The following is a 24,996-nucleotide window of genomic DNA, read 5'->3' as shown; positions in this document are numbered from 1 at the left end:
TGGGGATATGACTCCAGATGAACATATCTAAAGCAAAGAATGGCAAGTACATTTTGTGTCTGACCCAGATTATTAAATATTTTAATATAAATATTATTTCCTTAGAACTACATACACATATAACCCACATCTAAATGCATATATATGACTATACTATATATAGGTACCTATAGATTATGGGTTTTACCATGTAATGCAAGCATGTTTGCATATATATGTGCTACTATCTAGTGATGATAAGTGATGTAGGTTGTTTGATTCTAGAACTATTTTTTCTAATATCATACTGTAGCAACATAAGTGACCTTTTGAGAAGATTGGCAATAATAACATACACTTATATTCCTAAGTACTTTATTTCCATTTCCCTGAAATTCAGTTGCTATGTCAATGTGAGTGAACGAGTTCAATATGAATCTTTCACACTGTTAGATACTATATTGGCAGTAGCTATTAAAAAGACCCTTTGGCATAATAGTGTATAAAGAATAATTGTCTGTGGCTTAATTTGTTGAATTTATGCATTATTTCTTTTACTTTCTCATTATTTGAAATGAAATATTATTCAAGCATTCATAATCACTCCCTTTGTAATTTTAAGTTAGTGAACTGACTCTAGAAGTTTATGCTACTGCTTGAACATTTTCAAGAGAGAAGGAAATTATTTACCTACAGATACAGGGAATTATGGCTGTTCCATAAATTTTCAAGTACATATTTTATTAATGCTTCCTGTTAAGCATTGTAGATGTATATTGCATTTGTTCATCACCTAGAGATTAACCGGATAGAGACCAAGATAAACATGATGTTCTCATCAGCCATTGGCCAATGTTAGAGATCACTTACTTTGACTATAGATGTATGTATCTCTGAATACACTCCAGGATCAGATGCATTTAAAAGTATCAATTCCTTTGTCTGCAGGTAGTGAGGACAAGTTATCATCTTCATATTTGATCCCAGAACCAGAGAAAATGTGTATTGGATATCCCCAAGTTTATTAAATGACATTCTTTCTGTTTATTTTTATAGAAATATTAGTTCAGTTTTATTATTTAAAAGATGTCATCATGATGAATACACTCAAAACTTCAGTGAATGTAGTTTGAGAAAAGTCACTTTATCCTTTGGGTTGTGTGTGTGTGTGTGTGTGTGTGTGTGTGTGTGTATTTGTCGGGGGGAGAGGGAATGGGGATGTTATACTAACCTTGTCAGTCACTTATTTACTAAAGGTATACTTCTTGTTCATTAGTTAATTTATTCATTTATTCACTTTACATCCTGATTGCAGCCCCCCTTCCCTGTTTTCCTTCCAGTCCTAGCCTCCCTGCTTCTCCCACCCTCCCTCCCCATCTCTAAAGGGATGGTGGCCAGCCCATCCTGTCACACCAGGAGCATCCTCTCCCACTGAGTTTTGACAAGGCAGCCCAGCTAGGGGAGCAAGATCCAAAGGCAGGTATCAGACTCAGAGACAGACCCCTTTCCAACTATTAGGGAACCCATATGAAGGTCAGGCCCCCTACACATATATAGTAAAAGTATGCTTTTAAATGTAACTTGATCCTTCTTGTGAAAAATATAACTATAAATAATGGAGCATAGTACAAGTTCCTAGCCAACCTCATACAATAGATGTTCAACCCCTCCCCCAAAACACAGTAATGAGGAAATAGGAAAACAGCTAGTTTTCGATGTTTCTTCCATACTGAAAGGAAAAGCACAAATATTCATTTCAAAAAAATTATCATCCATGTTTGTAATGTAGGCCTTAGTGCCTGGGCAATCACAGCTCTATCTGTTACATAGCCGATGCTCACTACCTCTTAGAAAATAAAAATATTTGCAGGTAAGACAAGCATCATGTTGCATAGCCTTAACCCAAACACTGGGCAACCTGAGGAAGAAGGGTTGACAGTTTGAGGCCATCTTAGGCTATAGAAAAACTCTCTGATCTCAAAATAAAATATAAGGCTTTATCAACACTTCCCCTCAAAAAAATATTTTTAAATAGTATTAGGTATTCTATTATAATCGGTAAGTAGTAATATAACTTTGTAATTGTTCTAAAACTTACCTATTTATTAAGTGTGGTATTAGAAACTAATAAAATTTATCCAGTAAGCAATAAAGGAAATAAGTATGATTTTCATAATAAAAAAGAGGCTATTATTTCTCTTAGTAAAAAATACACTTGTTACTGTTCTTCTCTGGAGAGCAACAGTGTAGTCGAAACAGGTGGAAGAAATAGAAAATGCATATAGGGACATTCTGGCATTCACAATGGAATAATAACACTAGATTTTTTGAGAGTGCTGTATTAATAATAATATATAATACTGCTCTACATTATATATAACAAAAAGGATTAGATTTCCTGAGAGCATCATATTAAAAGAGTTCTTCATATGGATAGTACATGAACCCAATGCCTTTGTGCAAGAAGCAGTGTAAGATGTGTAAGACTTTTGAAGCCCTACATGGTTGTAGCGTTCATTCTTCTTCTTGGATAATGTCTACTAATGCAGATATCAATTATGCTTTTAAACTTTTCAGTGTTTTGCCTTTGTGTGTTATGCATAGTGGAGATTGCTTCTGCCTCACAGCCCTTTTTAAATGCATTTCCAGATAGCACTGAAAGAGTCTGAGAAAATAATTCCCACACATCAGCATCAGCAATGCACATTGTTTTCTTTCCTTTGCTCTTTTAATCTCAACACCATGCTAGTATGATACATTGCACAAATAAGTTTCTTTCTAATGATTAAATTTGTCCTGGAAAGGGATAGGACTGGGAGAGATATGTCAGGTGATAACTTCTCAGAGTTGAGCTGCAGAAATGGTGAAGAAAAGAGAGGGTAAACCCAAATGCACACTTAGCCCTCTTCTAGCCAGACAGATTCAGAAATGTTTGCATTTGTGACTTGGTGACTAATTTAAACTCACTTGTAAAATTAGAGTAATTAAAATATTTTCCATGCGTGTAATGCTATTCTCTAGCTAATGAACCCTGGATGAAGTTTTATTTATATAGATGTGCAATGTATGAACATACAAGTTTACAAGGTAATTAGAAGTTAATTAATTAGTTACAGCTGCAATAAATATTTAAGAATGTCATTTTAAACAGTATCTTGCCCAAAGCACTAAGAAGTTTTATACTAATACTTTTTTGCAGGCAACAATAATTTTATAACTAACTGTGCTATCAAGATAATGGTTGGGTATTCAGTTGTGGGAGAAGTTGTCAGCCAAATGCTGAGTTACTAGTGAGTACTAAATATCCATTTTATTACATTTAAGCCCACTTCTTTTTTTTTCATGTCAGCCCTGGCTTACTTTCCACATTTTTAGTTATTCTCTGCATACAGATTGTCGATGGTATATACTTATTATATCACTTCTTAAAATATCTTTCCTACTAATTAATTTATTATATACTGTTAAAGCACAAGGTTTTAAAAATGTATTAACTAATGAATGAAAGGCATTCTACCAGATTGCTTTGCTCTGCTGATCTTCTCTGTGTGTTCTCTTAGGATGTCCATACTTGTTCCATATTTGTTCCTATGACATGAGTCTAAACCTGCCTACCATATCTACTTTTTCAGTTTATTTCTCTGTCCATTTTATTCTCCTGAAACACAAGCAAATTGTCCAGCACCCAACCCTATTCAATTTAGATAGAACCAGTAACTTAGATTTAGGTAAGATTGGCTGAATCCCTTATTTATATATGGTGTGACTGGAATTGTAATATGTTTCAATTATAGTCACTCCAACAACTGCTATTTAAACTTTGGGTCGAGCTCTCATTTATGAATAGTTCAAAACGAGCAAATAACCTCTGTGTAAGTCAAGAATATAAATTCATTGGGGTGGTTTGCATGAAATATTCTCCATAGTCTTGAGTAGTGAATATTTGGTTTCCAGTTGGTTTGGGTAGGTTTAAGAGCAGTGAAATAGCTGGAGAAAATATGTTACTGTGGATGGACTTTGAGGTTGCAAGACCATTATGTCATCCACAATGCTTTCTTTGCTTTCTGCTCACAGACCAAAATATGTTTGTAACTTGTCATCGTAGCCACCATGACTGCCACTTAAAGACTTCCTTGCTAAAATGGTGACAGACTCTCATTCCTCTAGCACCATGAGCCCAAATAACCCCTCATTCTAAAGTAAGTTGACTTGGCCATAGTGTTTTTTCAATGTAACAGGAAAGTATACTCATCTATGGGTGCAGATGTAGCTCAGTAGTAGAATGTTTACTTACCATGTGTAAGATGCCAGGTTCAATCCTCAGCACTGCATATATAGGTATAAGCAAAAATGAAATTTCTAAGGATTGATATAGACTCATAAAATCTAGTTTATACACGCTCCCTCAATGTAAATTTATTTGACTGAAAAAAACTCAAGATAGAATTAGTTCTATTTATATCAACTTAATGCCACAATTATTGATTCCTCTTATATTAAAACTGTTTTCAATGCCAATAATCAAGGGCTTGCTATGAGATGTGCCTTCTAAGAATATCGGAAGCTACACTCATAAAGTCTCACCAAAACGACTGCCCAAATGTGAGTTGAAAAAGACAAAACCAATGGTCATGCAAATTTGGACAGGGAAAAACCCATTGACCTCAACCTTGTACAAAGAAAACTGCGAACAGGAGAGATTTTCTTCCCCATGGAAGAGCGCACCAATTGGCTACTCAGTGGAAACAGGCCTGAAAACCAACATACAAGTAACATTGTATGAACTTAAACAGATTATATTTAGCAATACCTATGAAATGATAATTAGTGGAAATTAAGGCCATGAGTTTGAAGAATAGGAAGGGGTACATGGAAGGGTTTGGATAGAAGAAAGGGAAGGGAAAAATCCTTTAATTATATTACAATTAAAAAAAAACGCATTTCAAAACTAAAGAAGAATCCAATGAGAACGTATTACTAAATGAATAAAAGCCGCATATAATATTTATTTCTCCTGAATTGGCCTCCAACTTTCAGTTTTAAAAAGAGGGATTGCCTTAGTGAGTGTTCTATTGCTGTAAGGAGACACCGTGACCAAAGCAACTCTTGTGAAAGAAAGCATTTATTCAGGGCTTGCTTACAGTTTCAGAGGGTTAGTTCATGATCACCATGGCAGGAAGAATGGGGGAACATGAGGTTCATAAAGAGCTAGAGCAGTTGCTGAGAGATACACCCTGATTCATAGGAGATAGAAAGACACTGGGCCTGCTGTGAGCTTTCTAAAATCCCCAAGCCCATGTTCAGTCACAGACTTCTTCCACCAAGGCCATACTTACTCTAAGAAGACCAAATCTAATCCTTCTAATCCTATTGTAGTGGTTTGAATAGGAATGGTTCCCCATAGACTCAGGAGGTCTAATGCTTGACCCATACAAAATGGCACTTTAGGAGGTGTGGCCTGGTTGGAAGATGTATGTCACTGTGGGGCTGGGCTTTGAGGTCTCAAGCTCCACCTAGGGTGAAACACAATCTCCTCTTGGCTGCTTTTAGACCAAGATATAGAACTCTCAGCTCCTCCTCCAGCACCAAGTCTGCCTGCGCCATGCCATGCTATGCTTCCTACCATGATGATAATGGACTGAAACTCTGGACTGTAAGCCAGCCCCAACTGTTTTGTTTTATAAGAGTTGCCCTAGTCATGTTGTCTCTTCACAGCAATAAAACCCTAAGACACCTTTCAAAGATTGCTACTCTTTGGTGATTAAGCATTCAAATATATGAGTCTCTGGGGACCATTCTTATTCAAACTACCAAAAATATTCATCTCTGAGTTGTAATAGATTGTGCCTAATGTGTTGGTCAGGTTTCCCATATCAATGTACTTTATTGGCTTTTGTTTCTTTTTTTAAAAAAGGTTAACATGAACACTACACAACACAGAAACAATCACTTAAGATTATTAAAAGTGCAAGAGAATTGTTTATTTATAGCACAAATCTCTACTTCACCCATCTGTTGAGCCCAACTCCCTGTTCAGGTGACTTTCCTTGTTCATTCTACTATATGGCTCTCATAGTACACACATCTCAGATTTAATCCTGCCTCTTTATCTTATTTAATTGTAATAATATCAAAGCAGGCAGGTTAATAGACAATGAGCAAGAAATAAGGTATGAGGGTTGGCATGTACTAGACAAATAGAACAAAGTATGGTATGTCATGTGATAAGCTTGTCTACTTTTGGAGTCCCTACTCATAATCAATATGGAGTGCATATTGATAGGGAAAAATATCGGCTGTAACACTTTTATCATCAGTCATCACAAAGAAAATTGAATTGACTTTATATATCTGTATGTAAGATTATACATATAAATGTAAATAATGTCATAAAGTACACTTTAAAATTATCTCCGTATCCATACAGTGACAGTTTGACTAAGAAAATAAACCTCCAGTGAAGTTGATTTTGAAGCTGGGCAGTGAAAGACAGTAAATTTCCAAATGAAACTCCTAATTCAAAAGAATCAGGTAAAGACGGTAATAGTTCTGAAACTCTAGTGAATAGAAATGACCAATTGCTAATTCCATACCATGAAAAATGTATCTCCAGATCCTAAATAGCTTAACTATGAGAGAAATGTCATGGATCTATGTATACAGAAATAATCCAGATGATTAAATTTAGGTCCAAGTGCAATTGTAGACGTGAGTCAGCTGTGCCACCAAGAGAGTGAAGAAACCTGTTAGTAATACAAGGTTGTTAGTATGTAGAGAAAGGAAACTCCTGGGGGGCTTCAAGTAGTCCTTCTGTTCAACAAGCAGTAACTTAGAACTTCAAACATGCCAGAGAGTGTGTTGTGGACTGTGAATTGAATGTACTTAACTATGTTCTCTTGAGAAGCTTCCATTGCTAAAGAATTAAACAACCCCTACAACAGCAATTAATATCAGTGTTGGAAGATATGGGTGAGATTTTAACTGTATGGATTCAGGATGCTCTTCTGTATACCACAGAGCTCCTGGATTGGTACCCTAGAAAAGTTGTAAAATTTGCCTGTGAGAGTCATGGAGTCGTGGCTTCACTGGAGGCCACCTCCATTTTTACCAAGATTATGATTTGTGTTCATCTCAGACAAGGTCTGAATTTTCTGATCTACCTCAGCCAACCAAGTTTGCAATTCTTAATGTAGATATCATTTAAATTATTTAATTGTATTGGTGTTTTAGTTTGGATTGCTATTGTTTGTGATGTTAGAAAACCACATGTGGTAGACTTCATTAAAGTTGTTAAAGTGAATTATTATGCGGCCAGGTTTTGTTGTTGATGATGATGTTTTCTTCTGCTCCAAAAGTATATAAATAATTATGCTAAAAGTAATTTTATTTTTAAGAATTAAGGATATAATTGCAATGAGATCAGTTGAACACTATAAATCAGAGCAAATTCTCTTGCTATAAAGTATATAATTCCAAAGTAATTATAACTCCAAATTGAAAGTTGGTTTCTCATTGAGTTTTATATCAGAAAGCCAAAACACAGACCATGGTAATCCCCGCATAGAGTCCTATCTCCAAGAAAATTTGTGTGCTTTGTAGGAATTACTCTGATATTCTTGAACATATTCTTTTGTCAGTGAAAATGAGTTGCCATTCACATTAGACATGTGAAGGATCAGACAGTGGGAGGCTTTGAAAACACCTCACCCAGGTGATTGCCATACTTGATCTGTTGTTATTCTCGCCATTATTTCATTTCATGGGTGAGAGGAGTCTGAGCCTGTCTTTTATAGTAGGCAAAATAGTGTCAGCTTTTAATGTGAAATTCTATTGAACTCTGCCTCAATTTTCAAATGGTAGTGTACCTAACTGCTAATTCTAGAGAAACATTTAGTGTGACCAAACTGTATTCCCCTTCCCTAATTCGATAGTCTTCATTTTTTTCCCAAACCATAGTTGTTTCCCAAAATTCCTGTCTAAATTCTACTGATATAGTGACTTTTGAAAGGCATTTATGTCTCATTCAAGGAAGAAAATTAATTCATATTGGTCTTACACATGGCAAGCATCTTTATGAGCCTGCCCTCCCAGCTTTTTGTTGTCACACATCATGTGCTTTCTTTTTTGAGGGATAATCTTAAGTCCATCATGTTCAAACCAGGACTTAAAGCACATCCAGTTTCAGAATGTAAATCCCATTGTGTTCTTTGACAGCCTTCCTTTCTAAATATGAGGTAGAACATTTTTTCCATCCTGGGAGTGTTCATGTTGTTTTGATTTTGAGAGGTTGTTTGAGACAGGCTATCACTATATATGCTTGGCTTTCTAGTATTCACTATGTAGACCAGACTGTTCTTGAACTCATAGAAATCAGCCTGCCTCTGCTTCCCAAGAGCTAGGACTCAAGGTGTGCACCGCCGTGCCAAACATGACTGATTGAAAGAATATTTAAAATGTTTTACTTCTAGAGATTTTGGTATTGAACTGCTATCTATTTGATGGGAAATGTAAACATTCCTCTACACATTTCATTATTTGAATCTGTTGAATAAACTGGCAATAGACAGATTAACAGAACAAAAAAACATACATATTTAATTGATCATCCTTTTACAGCTTTACAGTGGAGTTATTGGAAGACCCAAGGACACTGAATGAAAGATTTGTTTTTATACTTACGACTGGTAAAGCATGGGTAGCTATTTGGAACGTGGTTAGACGAAGAGAGAATGGTCTAATAGTGATCACACCCAGGGGCAGTGGTGCTAGACAAGCAAGACCTCCCTGTAGCTCTCATCCACCCACACAGTTGGGCCCTTTAGGATGTGAGTTTTATGGCCTAAAATATAACCAAACACCTCAGAGTACTCTTTTGCGGCTGGTATGAAACCATGAGGGCAGTTTTATACCTAAGCTTTGAAGTATTCTGGCTTTAGGAAAGGGGTTACCTGCTTTCTGTGACCTGCGTTGGAGAAGAGAAATTGGAATTTCCCTAGCTTGCCATTGGAGAAAATAAGGGATGAAAAGATCAGAGGAAAACTTAGGTTCTGGACCTTAACCAGATGCATCCTTTCCTGGCATCCAGCAGCCTACAACTGCCCAGTGTAACTGTTGCTGAGTATGGACTTTGTTTCCCACTCATCCCACAAAGCTGTCACCCACTGATCCTTGGCTGGTTATTTCAACTTTTTTCTTCATGACCTGTTGACTCTTAATTTGGAGAAAATGTGGGCTTAGTGACCATGTAGTTTTGTTTACTACCTATTATGATTCTTTGGGAGCTACATGGAAATAGATATCCTGTTGTTAAAACATTACATGAAAAAAAAAATGTCTTCAAAATCTTACTGTAAATGCATCCTGGGTTGCTGTCTGCCTATGGGATCATCCTGTAGAGAAGAATATGCCTTGTAAATCCTAGCACTGTCTAATTTAGAAATTGTGATATTCAGGCATGAATCACAAAGCTAGTCACTTTAAAGACCTTTCCATGATGAGAGCTGAAGACGGCACTTGTATGTAGGTATAAGTACAGATATTTAGCCTGTAGTTAGGGTTTATGCTAGTTTCATAAAGTAACAGTATGTAACAATAATTTAAAAAGCGGCTATAAATTTGAAAGGAATTGAGGTAGAAGTATGATATTGGAGAGCTTGAAGAATGAAGTGATATAATTTCAAAAATAAAAAGTGTCTATATTACACGTTGATTGGAAAACTTTAATTTTTCACGCTTTAACTGTTTAAATGTTAGACATATTCAACTACTTTTATAAAGAATATCACAATAAATCCATAGATATAGTTTAATTGACTACATTTTCTACATGAATCACTAATGGTGTACCTGATACATGATATACAAAGACCAAGGAAAGGGGTTTTCTTCCTTCTTGAAGTCCATCATCAGAAGTGCAGCAACTCTGCTGCTAGGTAACAACTGGATTTAGATGCTGACAGAACTGAATTTAGATCCTGGCTCTAACACTTTGTACAAGGAAGTTGTGAATTTCACTTGCTCAGATGTAAATCAAGATATTTAACACCTACATCACCTCATCTCTGGGATGCTGGGTGTTATAAACAGATGCAGTCTACTGTGTGTGCTTACTTAAGTAGCAGTTATAATTTTCCAGCTCTGTTGCTTTTTTTTTTTCAAACTAAACGTGCCATCTCTTACAATATATCCTGAAGAGGATAGTTTCTATCATATAGTTTCTATGATGTACAGCAGAGAGAAAGTCTTCCTCTATGGCTATGGGATTGTCTTGGTCGACCTAGAACCTTGCTACCATGGCAACCATGGAGGATGGTGCTGAAATGTTCTCATAGCACAAATGATGGCGCATAGAACAAGAGCAGCCTCTAACATCACATTTATGGATGTTCCCCAACAGTATGGGTTTGAAATTATATCAAACCAAGGTCTACATGAATCATTTTCCTCTCTGTTAGCCTATATTTTTCTAGATAATTGCTATCCCACCCATTCTTCTCAAACAACCAGAAACTCAAGAAAGTAGAATGCATATATTGGTTTCTGCATCCTGTCCATATATATATATATATATATATATATATATATATATATATATGTTAAAATTGAAACTGTATGAAAAGATATATAGGGACTTTTATCCCTGTTTATAAAATTATTCATAAGAGTATATCTGGTGTTTTGTGGCAAAATGTTTGTCTGGCTTACAGGAGGCTCTTGGGTTTTATCTCTAGCCACAAAAACTACTAAGCCAGAGACAAAGCTCTGAGCTCAGCCCTGTTCTTTCCAGTCCTTCCCTATACCTTCTTTTTCTTTTGTACCGCATCTATTAACCCATTGCTCCCTTAACCCAGAGGAACAAGTGCCAAGTCCATATGTATGTTTGCTGATGTGGTCTTAGCTTGAGCATAACTCATAAGACATCCCCTTCTCTAACAAAGCTGAGGAGATTGCTTCTCCTCCTCCTCTCAGCAGTAGAGCAGACTTCAGGGTCCAAATATTCTGCCTTAGCTTTGTATGCTTGTAAAAATTAGACTTTTCTCATCAAATATCTGTGTACCATTCACCGTCAAATCATAAGTACCATGGCCCATCTCTACTAAAAAATGTGTATGAGAATTGGACAGTGATTAGCAAGTCAAGATAGAGATTCTTAAAATCACCAATTAGATTTGATGATGGGAAGACATTTTGGGTCACAACCAGGTACCATTCCTGATCATGTTGGAGCTCAGAGTCCATCCTTTTTATTTTTTTCTCCACCCATATGGAATATTGACTGGACGTCAACCCATTTTAACACCGCATTTAAAGGAGCCGACTCTAGTAGGAAAGATAAACACATCACAGCCGAAACAAGGACATAGAGCAATTACACGTGAGCACTGCTGCATGGTGCTACAGAATGGAGGGCCAGATGAATCATAAGAACAAAGAGATACAAGGAAGCCTCTGTCAGGAAGAAAGGCTTCATGAGTATGTCAGAAGTTCTGTCTGACAAGACCTGAGCTTGAGATCTTTCCATGGAACTTTAATAGACCCCCAAGTTTCTCCAACTTTCTCTTCTCCAAGATGGGTGTTCCAAGTTCTACAGAGTACAAAATATTTGGATAAGCTCCAAGAACTTGATACCTTCTTTTGAACACTATTTCTCTTCTTCAATACTGTAGATGAAGATGCAAGCAAGGAATGATGTCATCCTAGTTGTAATTAAAAAAAAAAAAAACACAAAACAGCAGACGAAGAGTTCATCTACATATTTTTGTCAGTTATCCATGTAAATGTCACTTCATGCGTCCAAAACCCATAAGCCTCCCCTACATAAAAGCCTCTCATTCCGTGGGATTTATTTTTCATTACTTGACTGAATGGATTACTCCGTTATTCATCGTTTCTGTTTTCTCCATTTCGCCTCATGTAGAACTCACCTCAGAATATTATCTCCTACAGAACTGTTCCCCGTTGACTGTTTTAATAAACAGAACCATACACAGAAGTGTTTCGAGCTGGAAGGCACCTTGGAGAATGACCTTTCTTCACTTTCATTTCACAGATGATGAGATTGGGGTCAGGCTAGATGAACTGATTTGCTTGCCTAGGGTCAGACACTGGATAGAAGAAGAATCAAAAATACATAAGATGAAACGGAATTTCCCTTTTGTCTATATACAATATTGTTCGTTCAACAAACACTTATTTATGTGACAGGAACTGTTCGAGGAGTTGTGAAGCCAAGCGAGGCAGCCTTAGGCACTCTACGGCACCCGCTGTTTATGATTCTGCAAAGATTTCTCTCCCAGGTGTGTGCAGTCGGATGTCCTGCTATGCCTTTTGTTAGAGTTTCATTTCTTTGTGCTTTGATAGTGCCCTTATCTTTACTCAGCCCCAATTAACTTCTCCCAAGTTTCCCATTTAATTAATTCCTATCCTCCTTCCCAAGGTACAGAGTGGCTCTTCCATTCTTCCTCATTATCACCCCACCCATTCTAAAATAATTATTTTGACTATAATGAAAATGTTAAACATGGTTGAGCCCAGTGTGTGATTATTGTAACTCCAAAAGGCAGCAAATGCTTTAGTATTTATTGACTTGTAAAATAAAGTGTCATAACAACTAAACAAGTGGCTCCTTCATTAATGCTCCCTCCTTTTTCCTTCTTGCTACAAAAAAAAACCAAAAAAACAAAAACAAAAAACAAAAAAAAAACCCTAGGACATAACTAGGACAGGTTGATAGACATAAGCATCATAAACAGCTACAAAAATGATCAAATAAAGAGGAGGAGGTGAAAAATAGAAAAGTTTTATTATTCTAGAAAATCTTCTTTTTCAAATAAAATCAATATTGGAGCATTTATGCCTTTTATATGGACCTATGAGAAGTACCATAAATACCCACCATCTAGAAAGCATTTCTTGTTTTGTTTTGCTTTGTTTTTCATGACAAGGTTTTCTGTGTAGCCCTGCCTGTCCTGGAACTTGTTCTGTATACCAGGCTGACATCAAACTTAGAGAGCTGCCTGCCTCTGCCTCTGAAGCACTGGGATTAAAGGTATGCATCAGCACTACCCAGCTTAGAAAGCATTTCTTAGTCCACTGCTTCACTTGACACATTATTTAATTTACATTCTCCAATACTTTCTATTACTATATAAAAATCAAATCTATCATCTATAATTATATATAAAACAAAAATCATACTTAGTAAACAAACTAAACATAGCCACAGTTCATTTTAATAACATAAAAGTGGTGAAAATGGGCATTCTGTCTTAGTTAATATATTTTGAAGTTAGTTTTATATTCTATTATTGATCATATTTGGTTCTCTATAATTCTAGACTCAACAAAAACAAGAACAATTCAAGTCCACATGTGCCCTTGTTTGGACTCACCAAATGCTTGCATTACTCTCTTACACTATTGTTTTCTTGCTTTCTTTTTCTGTACATGTGTGTATGTATATCTGTTCCTATAAGTAAATATGCATAGACATAGTCTATTTTATAGTAGCTATAAATTGTTTATAATATGTAATTATAATCAAAATTCTATTTACAAAATTAAACAATATATAATATGTTTTAGGTATTAACAATTCTACAAAGAGTTAAGTTTTGTTTTTGAAAGATATGCACACAATATTTAATGTCTACATCTATTATCTATTACATATATTTGCTTACTATATTTTCAACCACTTGAATTTGCATTGAGAACTCAAAATTTCATAACATCTTAGTTTATTGTATATTTCTGTGTATTTTCTGGGATCTGGGTATATTCTTACATTGCAGAGAATAATAATCAAAGATGGGTATTATCTGACTGACACACAACCATTGCCTAATTGACAGTCCATGATTTAACTTCTTTGGCAGTAGCAATGATGTCCTTGGCAGCTAGTTGTCCCTCACAGCCCTGCCTTTGGTCTTGTACCTAATCTGGTCATGCAGTGTGTTGTTTGTTTGTTTGTTTGTTTATGTATCTAAAAGCTTCCACACACATAGTCACTAATGACCTGGATAATGTCCTGTTTTCTAGCAATATTGGCTTGTTGCTTCAAGAATACAAACATGAACCAGAAGATTTCTAACCAAATCCCTTAGGATTAGAAAAAAAAAATCTGTGCTAAGAGCATTACTATTCAGCCTTACAACTATGTCCTACCCATGAGTTTTAGCATTTCTGTCAGATGTGGTACAAGAGAGAAGGCTGGGAGTGTATCAGAATTTTACAGTTTTGACATGTAAAGCTTTGGGCTGGGGCTTCTGTTATGAGTTCCTTGACTTAGATCTAAAGGGATGGCATTTGCATATAACCTCCATGCGAGATTGTATATTGTGCTCTAACTCTGACCCTACATGACTATCTAACAGGATGCTATAGTAGTGAATGCTTAGGTAAGTATCTACATAAGAACAAAGACTTGACATATGTAAAAAATAAAGTTTGCACTTAAATGTTAATTATTGTCATTATTGAAAATAAGTATATTTTAAAAAGCTTTAGAGCTGCTGCTTTTAAATTCCCAATATAATATGGATGGTTCTCTGCCTGCTTAAATAAAAGGCAAACAAGTGTTCCTGGTGTCTAAAGCATTGATGGTTTGGCTTATTTTGTACGTATTCATAAGATCTATAAGTTATGGATAGCTTGCTTTCTGTCTACATCTACGAACAGCAATCGGGAAGAATCCTTTCCTCTTTGTCAAGCCTACATAGATGAAAACAGCCATAAAGCCTCCTCAGTTTTATTGGCTTTGAGTGTAACTAATATTTTATAAAAATATATAAATATACCAAAACAGACATTATTTTTTGAGTTCCAAGCCAAGTCATATAACAAGCAAACCTGAATACAAGAAATTAGCTGAGTGGATTTAGTAGTCTGTTCTGCCTTACTTCTACCAACATGCAGATAAATGGTGAACAGTCCACAGTAATAATGCAGCCTGTTTTTGTTTTATTTTCTCTGTGGAAAGAGACTGTAATTGCCTACCATAAAAATACTGTACACACCCACATTCAGAGCATGGGTTATGTATAAAGCAGTCTTTTGTTCCCTAGAGTGGAGCAAGCTTGCCTATTTGTCCTTGTGACAGATATGCATATGAAACCAAAGCCCTGTAGAGAGCATAAGTCACCAAAGCTGCTTAATCCTTTCACACTGTACCTTAGAGAAGCATGACCCTCTGTGAGTAATACTGTTAAGTACATATAACGTCAAATCTTCTCTTGTATTTTAACAGAGTGCGTTTTTTCCTATCACACTTTCCAGTCCCTTATAAAGTGCTGCGTGTCTCTGCAATTTTAACGTGCATACACATAGAATCTTGTTTTAGGTTTCACATCAATAAAATACGGCAGGGTATTAGGACAGTCTACTGAGATTTTACATAAAGTGGACTGTGGCTTGAAATCGTATGTTAAGAGGTGGCCAGGTAAATCTAAGTGATTTTTAACATCAACGTAGCTCATAAATTTTACTAGAAAACAGTTGTGTTTCAAGCAGAGATGAAATGAAAGCAGCCCTCGGAGACTAAACAGATGCAGGGAGTGTGGATCGGAAGGTACAGCTGTCACTTCAGATCTGTTCCACTCAGCACCTCCATGAGCCAGGAGCAGGAGAGGCTGTCACCATGATATTTGCATCGTTCCGTTGAGCAGACCAGGATGCTTATGGGGAACCTATTTTTAAATGTTTTGTTGTTTCTTGGTTTTGAACATCCACATTCTGAGAACTAAAACAGATGAGAACTTGGAGTGGAATGTACTTATGCCTTGTACCATTCACGTTTCAGTTATGGGCTCCTCGTGTGTCAAACCAAGTCAGAAATCTTGATTAAATTATTTACTGCATGAAGGCAGTCCTGATACTGACACTTGAAAAGGACTTTAAATTCTCATTCTCTGAGATTAAATTGAGTGTAGTATATTTAATACACTAATGTGTACTTCCTTTTATTCTAATATTTTACGGGTTTATATATCTGCCTATATGTGCATTTATAGATATAGCCAATGTGCTGTAATAGGATTAGGTGATTTCTAAATCCACTATTAAGGTCTGAAAAATAGAAAAACAGTCATAATAGATAGTAGAATTTCTAACTCCAGGGAAATATGTAAGATTTCAGGTCAAACTTTCTTACTTTCATTTTTAAAACACACTATAAGGAGCATAATGTTCTAACTTATGTTTTACAGAATGACTGTGTAAATTATCCACATCATACTGGTCAAACTCTCAAATTGTTTAAAGTTCTATTTTCTCCTGCACTACATTGCACATACAAAATATCCATGATGATGCCATGTTTTATACTTAGATGGACATATTGCAGGAATCTAAATTAGAAATATTAATAAAGCTAAAGTCCTACTTAAGATGGTCTCAAGTAATTTTATGTACTCTTTTTCTTTTAGATTGAAGAGAGGAGATTCCAAAAGGCACCAAAAAACCCCAAATCCTCCAGACTACCCCAGCAGAACAGTAAGTGCTGGAATGTCAAAATAATTACATGAGACCTTCTGCACAATTAGATCATCTTTTGCACAAATATTTACCTTCCTAATTTTTAGGATTAGAAAACAGAGTAGCAAGTAAGCAGTGCCTTCTGAAACTCAATTTCGATTCACTGGAGTCCACTGGAGCCGTTTAACCTATAATCCTCTTAGATAAATGGGCAGGTAATCTGTGTGATACATCTCTGGTGCTGAAATATTTAGGTTGACTCAATATATTTTGAGTAACATTGAATCATTCCAAAGGGGAGGAACTGGGAAACTGTAATAAGCAGAAGTGATTAGTTTACTTTTATGTGGTACAAATGTATTCATTTTAGAAAAATGTAAAAGGCTAATATGGTTGGCTTATTTACTGTCATTAAACAGAATTACGTAAAAAGATAAAATAAAAAGCTTCAAAATTTTTAGTTTACTCTCATTCAATTTCTTCCCAGTTTTCTCAAGACTTAACTATGAAATGTATTTTCTTCTTTAGCTATAACTTTCTACCAGTAATATTTTCTAAATATATTTTATTAACCAGAATTATATATATCTATATATACATATATAGATATATAGGTATAGATATAGATATCTTGATGTCATCATATTGCGGTAGACTGGTGACATCATAAAACATACTGAGATGCAAACAACTATAAAGTTTGAATGTGTGAATATAGAAATCAGTAACTAGAGATATAATGTCACAATCCACACTAATGATCTATGTCATATGACTTTAATAGTATGGTTTATTTGAAAAGAATTGGAAATTGTAGTTCTCCAAAGATCCAAACGGGAATGCCATAATTTTTCAGATCCCTTGCTGTCACCTTACTGTGAAATTTATCAATGACCAGTTTTACTTAAGCTACTTATATCCCATTACTTAATCTACTGCTTGAGTTCATTGATAGCCTTCTCTGTGTTTTCATTTGTGATTTGCAGTAGGATTTAATTAGGGACAATTTGGAAGGTTCCCAATCTTATGGTGAGACCTATTTCTTTTTTTTTTTTTTTTAGATTTATTTATTTATTTATATGTATGTAAGTACACTGTAGCTGTCTTCAGACACTCCAGAAGAGGGAGTCAGATCTCGTTACGGATGGTTGTGAGCCACCATGTGGTTGCTGGGATTTGAACTCTGGACCTTCGGAAGAACAGTCGGGTGCTCTTACCCACTGAGCCATCTCTCCAGCCCGACCTATTTCTTTATTTTGAGTAATCCTGAAGAAAAGTAGTTTGTTTTCAAGAAATAGCCTGTTCCTCTTCTTTGTACATTACTTGTGACTTAGGGCACCGAGACATCTCAGCTTTTGAGTGTCTTCTATTTAGCAAGTGTTCACTAAGTTACTCAGAGATGACCACTAAACAATAAAAAAAGACCCTGAATCTAATATAAACTTGTATGGTTTTGTATTTGGAATTTATTCCATTAATTTACATTAATATATTTCTGGACAAAAATACTCTGATTTAAAATGTTAGAAGATGGGTGTCTTTCATGTATACTTTAGTCTCTAACAGGTTTGCTATGTCAGCGTCATCAGTGGACACACTAAAGCAAGGGCAGCAAAAACAAAAGGCACTGGCCAGTTCCTGATACATACTAAAATAATCCTATCAGAGAGAAGAAAGCTCTTATTAGGTACATTAAATTTAAAAGACAAATGTAAAAGTTTTGGCATAGGAGAGTCATACAAACCCCTATAATACTGTCTTAGAGTTCATAGCTTAAGGGGAAGAAAAATCTGATAATTAAAATATTGCTAGAAAAAAGTTTGGAGTGCATGGCATTTATATTTCACAAAAGTTTTGTGATTAAAAGAGGACTCGGAGATAAAGGGCTGTTGAAATAGTTTTTAAATAATAATTTCTCTCTCTTATCTCTGAGTGCTCGGTAACACTCTGAAGAATATTATAGCCCACACTCGTTGATTACACTAGATAATGATAATAACAGAGAAGAAACATCAAAAAATCATCCAGACACTCAGGCATACTCCTTGGGAACTATTCATATCATTCTAGATTTGCTAAATCTCACTAAATACTTGTGGGAGTTGATGTTCTCTCTCAAAGCATAACTCTTATTAAAGGCTTCACTTTCCTGGGATGGTAAATGGAGTGTGAAGCTTCCATTTTACTAAGACTCTCCTAGAAAGAAGATGTTAACCAAAATGTTTTTCTGTGAATTGCTCTGCGAATAAATATTATTTGAAAATGATACTCGTAAGTTACATTGAGTCCAATCTCTCATTATTAGAAGTATTAAGTCACTGTTACCAAAACTATAAGCCTTGGTGGGGCTTGAGGGTTGTAATGTGGCAGCTGGGGGGTGGTGTGATAGTCCCACAGAGCTAGGAGAAACCTACAAGAGCTCAGGTCTAATATCCCCATTTTACTGATTGCCTCCTCTGAGGCAATCAGTGAGGTAGGCTTTACCTGAACACTCATATCTAGCAACAGAACTGAGGCTTCTGGTCTAATTAGCCAACTAACATTCTTTTCTATGTGTAGAATTGACTAAAAGTACTTATTTGGAGAGTGACGGTGGATGAATGGATGGATAGATGAAATATAAAGGGGAGGGGATAGGAGGGGAGAGGAGGGGAGGGGAGGGTACGGGAGAGGAGGGGAGGGGAGGGTACGGGAGAGGAGGGGAGGGGAGGGTACGGGAGGGGAGGGGAGGAAAGGAGAGGAGAGGAGAGGAGAGGAGAGGAGAGGAGAGGAGAGGAGAGGAGAGGAGAGGAGAGGAGAGGAGAGGAGAGGAGAGGAGAGGAGAGGAGAGGAGAGGAGAGGAGAGGAGAGGAGAGGAGAGGAGAGGAGAGGAGAAGAGAGACAGAGAGCCATTCATTTAATGTTTGGTTGCAGATAATCTACTAGACATGGGATTTATTCATTTGACTGTAAAACAGCCAATGAAAATGAGAACTAAATACTGCATGAAGTTAACCCCCTTTTAAAGCAAGATTAGAGTTAGTGTTAAAAATCAGTTTTCATTTTTCCCTTCTCAAGTTACCACTACTGTTGTAGTGAGAAACGACCTTTTCAAGATCCCCACCTTATTAACAGTAGTCAAATTATATAATATTTTTACTCAATATTTTATTTTTAAAAATCAAACTCTAATTTTAAATTTTTGTTTCTTTCCTTGTAACCTTAGTTAAAAAGGCTCACAAATATTTCCCTGATATTTTTTTGAAACACCAGAGAAGTTGTCTTGGACCATGTTTTTGTAGTGAACTATCTTTGGAAAAATTATCTGGGTTCAAATTCCAGCTACCTCCTTCATTAGCTCTGCTATCTAAAGCAATGCAGTATACCTCTCCATATCTCAAACCCTCCACTGAGCACTAGAGATCATTGAGTTGGCTGTCTTCTAGGCGGTACAGTTAGCACAGTCTACTTCAGAATTTCTTTTCTTATGATGACTACTTGAAAAAAAAATCTAGCCTGTTTCTAGAAATGAACATTTAATCTTTTATTTGTCCTGCCATCTGTATTTTCTTTTGTTCTGAAAAACTTAGTCTTTCGTGATTCAGAAACATGCAGGTGTTTCTATGGAAATATATAGGGGAAACTTCTTCAGCTATTGCAGTGTTTAAAATGCACGCGTAAAGTTCAAAGTCACAGAGGTTAAAGGAAACAGCACAGCCTCTGAATAACCAGTTTTGACCCTCTGTCATTCAGGTCTACTCACCCCTCTGCCTGCTGCAACTCACTATTGGCCAGAATTGTTTTCCTTTGTAACTATAAATGCTTATGCCACTCAAGTTCCCTTTCTCCCACTTGCTGGTTCCCTGTCTCCAAAACCAGAGGGCAAACTCCGCCCCAGTCTCCTCTATCAAAGAAAAAGTAATATTTATTTTATAGGTTTTATAGGAGAATGGCAAGGCCCATTCATTAACTGCTTACTGTAGATGTTCATACAACAGCATCAGTAAATAGTAATTTTTATAAGTGTTATTAAAGTCTCCCTTGGAAATATCAAAGGAGCATGCTTTTAGAGTTGTATAACTTTTACACATCTGGAGGGGGTAGAGAAGAATGGAGCAATGAAGGAAGAAAGAAGTGGGTAGAGGCAGGCGGAAATTCTCTTCCTCCTTAAAGCAAACGTCAGTCTTTGACATGGAACTATAGTGTGGCTCCCTTTCATAGTATTCAGAAGGAGGCTCAAAGCCTTTGATGGTCTCCTAGGCCTAGAAGTGAGCTAAATCAACAAGCACTATGAAGCTAAGGGTGTCAGACAGGCTTTCTTCCTCACCTCCAAAGTATCATTGTGTTGAGAATTCTACACATAAAATTGCCTGTCACATTGTCCAGTCCAAAGCACGGGCGTTTGGGAAGGGGTATTTGGTTTTTTTGTTTGTTTGTTTTTTCTTATATTTTTTCTCAGCTTTTTATAGTATACATCTAGACTGCGTTTTCCCTCCCTCCATGCCACTCAACTCCCACAGCACCTCCTCTCTTCCCTGGTATAGCTGAATTTTCCCTGTCCAATTAATTTAATTATTTATCTAACAGGAAGCCTGTGATTGGATAGGGCAAAGGGAGACAGAGCAAGGAGTGGCAGAGATGGAGATGGAAGAGGCACGTAGGGGAGAAGGAGAAAAGATGGAGTAAGAGAAACATCATCCAGAGTTTGCATGGCTTTAAATACCCACAAGTAGCTATTAATATCATAAAGGATAGAGTAATTGAGATAACTTGTCTAATCTAGGTGGGCAGCTTGTATCATTATCAATTGGCTCTAAAATTATTATGTGGGCAAATTGTGAACTGAGAATTTATTGGTATATAAATCTGACTGGTTAATTATAAGCTTCAAGAGTTTTGATGTTACCAGGTTACTGGGTATTGTGACATATAACCACAAGGTGGGCAGTTATTGAATGGGGCAACAACCTGCCAAGGGAATTCTGGAACTCCAGGCCAGAGAGTCTGCTGATATGAGAACACCCCACAGGAGCCATGTGACCTGCCAGTACCTGGCACAGCATGGGAAATTTCCATTCTTTTGAATATTTCCCACAACACCCTAAGTCCTCTCTCTGCCTTTCCCTCTTTAGAAAAGAGCCTCTAAGAAATACCAGACCTTCAGGTATCTGAAGTAAAAACTACAAAAGTATCCTCCTTCCAAAACTAGATCTGAAACACTAAAATTGCTTATTTTTATTACTGTGCCCCTATGATAAAGAATATTTATATATTTCAACATTTTGGTACCTCATTAACTATCTTTGTTGAGATCTTTGATCACCAAGTTAAGTGGGAGCGTTGTTTTAGTATTTCTCTTCACAATAACCTGAAACTCTTTTTATAGTACCATTATCAGCTATTAATACTAACCCTTTCCCCTTCTTAATGCCAGGTCTTATTATGCCTCTAAAGATATGAATACCTCGACCTTAAAAATTGCAATTCCCAATTCAACAGAAATTCATGGAAAATGTTTTATATTTTTTCCTTGAATTTTAACTTTGTGTTTTCCTTATTTCAAAAGATACACAAGTCAGCATAGGATCCACTGTACATTTGGGCACCACTTGCCCCTTGGTCTTCTGGTTAATATAATATTCTTTGTTTTGCCTGTATTCTACCTTTCATTTTCACATGAATCCTGCAGAGGTTATTTTCATGGATTTATACAGAATGTTTTCACGGAGGAAAAACTGTCCCAAGCAAATGCTCAAAATACCTTTGTTTGTAACTCATTTGAGATTCTAAGCCATAGTCTATGAATTTTCCATAGCTTGAGGTGTATTGTAAAGAAGAGTTCTTGGTGACACATTTGGAAGTTCTGATTCTCTTGTGCATCATGTGCTCATAGGAAACACTGACATAGTTTTCTATACCACTCTTGAGTAATTATTATTAGATGTATGTTTATGTATATGCATAAAGAGACAAAATATATAGAGATATTTCAACTATAATGGAATTTCCCCTTACCTTTGAAATGTTGAATTTTGTCTAATTTCAGAAACTATATCTTTGATCATGGATATGTCGTAGAATTTATCATGCCATCGTGTTAGAGTGACCATGAACTTTTTTTCTCTGAATTCTTTCTGTGGCCATAACTCTAGAAAAACGACTCTGCACAATTAAGTAATGCTGAGTATACTCCATTTCTAACTACATAGAAATTGAGTAATTATCAACATGGTTCATCACAGACAAATTTATCATTAAATGGAAAGGCTGAGAGCCAAAAACATGAAAAATCTTCAACATAGGAGAGAGTTATATAACAAATCCATTTTAAGATGTTATCTCTCATTTCATAAAATGGATATTTACCCAGAATGGCCCCACAGCAAAGCTGTGAAACTCCACAGTCACATCCAGACACAATATTTATAGCTTGGGGAGTGGAGACTGTGAAACTGAGGGAGAAATGGGCAACATCTTTCTCCCTTCTAACCTGGTCTAAATTTGAAACGGCTGCTTTCTCACATGGGCTTGCTATTTCTATCCCCACCCCCCATCGTAAGTCTGCTTCCCACATGAGATTCTTCTCCTCTCACACTGTCCTGATGGTAGTTTGCATTTCACGTGGCCATTACATTTGCTCCACTTTTCTCCGGGTCAAAATGCCCAGTATACCTGTTGTGGAGAAAATGCAAAACAGAAGTAACTGAACCTAGGTGTTCATTTCCCATCATCCCTTGCATTTGTTCTTGCCTCCCTTCTTCAACGACGGTCAAGCCAAATGGTATGCTCAGAGATAGTCATTCATTTGATGTACTAGACTATAAAGGTAAGTACAGTCTAGGAGGGCATGTTATGACAGCAACCAACACAGGAGAGGCTGTGGCCTTCTGGGAAGCATGCCTCCACTGACCTAAAGGTGTTGTTTCATTTTCTTCTAATCTTCTGCCTTGAATCCCTTATTGATCTTTATTTTAATATGGATACATTGTCTCATTAGATTTACAAAGCTAACAGGAGAAACTTTCATCAAGGTACAATAGGCTGGCCAGAGAGTATGCTTTTCATATGTAAGATAAGATTTTAATAGAAAGCACATGACTGAACTCATATATCTGTATCCCACCTATAAAAGTACACAAATAATAGAATAAATTAGTAATTGTCTTTCTATAGAAAGAATATCTTTTACTTCGCTTTTATTTGCATAGACTCCTCTTTGCAGCTGAAAACTCAGATTAAGTAAATGATCCTCGATTTTTAATATGCAGCTTTATCATGACTTTGGTCCCAAATATAATCATTATGGCTTTGATAAAATAACCCATAAGCAATGATTGAGAAACATGGCTGCACTTCCCTCTGTACTTGTGTGAACAGTTATGGAAGTGGCATCCTAGGTGGGTCAGTCTACTACACATTATTATGCCCAACTATTTTCTGGGGGCCCAGAGAGTACATAAGTCTTCTGAGAACTTACTAACCCAGTAGAGGATGCTATTAACTGAGTGTTTACTCCCTACCAAGACCTTCAAGTGCCATTGCATGCCTGTGAGATGCAGTCACATCCGATTTTTTATAAAGGACAATGAGACACCGAAGCAGCACACATGTACATGTAGAGCCAGATCCAGATCCCATTCTTTTTTTTTTTTAATATTTTTATTACATATTTTCCTCAATTACGATTCCAATGCTATCCCAAAAGTCCCCCATAGCGCCCCCCCCCACTTCCCTATCCACCCATTCCCATTCTTTTGGCCCTGGCATTCCCCTATATTGGGGCATATAAAGTTTGCAAGTCCAATGGGCCTCTCTTTCCATTGATGGCTGACTAGGCCATCTTTCGATACATATGCAGCTAGAGACAAGAGCTCCGGGGTTCTAGTTAGTACATCATGTTGTTCCAACAATAGGGTTGCAGATCCCTTTAGCTCCTTGGGTACTTACTCTAGCTTCTCCATTGGGAGCCCTGTGATACATCCAATAGCTGACTGTGAACATCCACTCCTGTGTTAACTAGGCCCCAGCATCGTCTCACAAGAGACAGCTATATTTGGGTCCTTTCAGCAAAATCTTGCTAGTGTATGCAATGGTGTCAGCGTTTAGAAGTTGATTATGGGATGGATCCCTGGGTACGGCAGTCTCTAAATGGTCCATCCTTTCATCACCGCTACGAACTTTGTCTCTGTAACTCCTTCCCTGGGTGTTTTGTTCCCAATTCTGAGAAGGTGCACAGTGTCCACACTTTGGTCTTCATTCTTCTTGAGTTTCATGCGTTTAGCAAATTGTATCTTAAATCTTGGGTATCCTAAGTTTTGGGCTAATATCCACTTATCAGTGAATACATATTGTGTGAGTTCTTTTGTGATTGTGTTACTTCACTCAAGATGATGCCCTCCAGGTCCATCCATTTGGCTAGGAATTTCATAAATTCATTCTTTTTAATAGCTGAGTAGTACTCCATTGTGTAAATGTACCATAATTTCTGTATCCATTCCTCTGTTGAGGGACATCTGGGTTCTTTCCAGCTTCTGGCTATTATAAATAGGGCTGCTATGAACATAG

The 24,996-nt window shown here is 36.6% G+C and overlaps 1 protein-coding gene across 5 annotated transcripts in view; it reads left to right on the top strand.

Moving 5' to 3' along the window:
- Positions 1-24,996, top strand: part of Syt1 (synaptotagmin 1) — a 530,426-nt gene that overhangs the window by 159,850 nt on the left and 345,580 nt on the right. For 2 of the 5 annotated variants that reach the window (XM_021173812.2, XM_029482352.2), the window contains exon 3: positions 16,404-16,470. The gene's annotated coding sequence lies outside the window, so the exon portion shown is untranslated. Of the gene's footprint in view, positions 1-3,250; positions 3,270-12,255; positions 12,276-16,403; positions 16,471-24,996 lie in introns of those variants that run through there. The other 3 variants (XM_085843145.1, XM_029482351.2, XM_029482350.2) reach the window with 3 other exon arrangements.

This window comes from Mus caroli, unplaced genomic scaffold (genome assembly GCF_978045245.1).
Source record: "Mus caroli unplaced genomic scaffold, Mus_caroli_1 scaffold_9, whole genome shotgun sequence".
Classification (NCBI taxonomy): Eukaryota; Metazoa; Chordata; class Mammalia; order Rodentia; family Muridae; genus Mus; species Mus caroli.
This window is presented reverse-complemented; position numbering and strand designations above follow the sequence as displayed.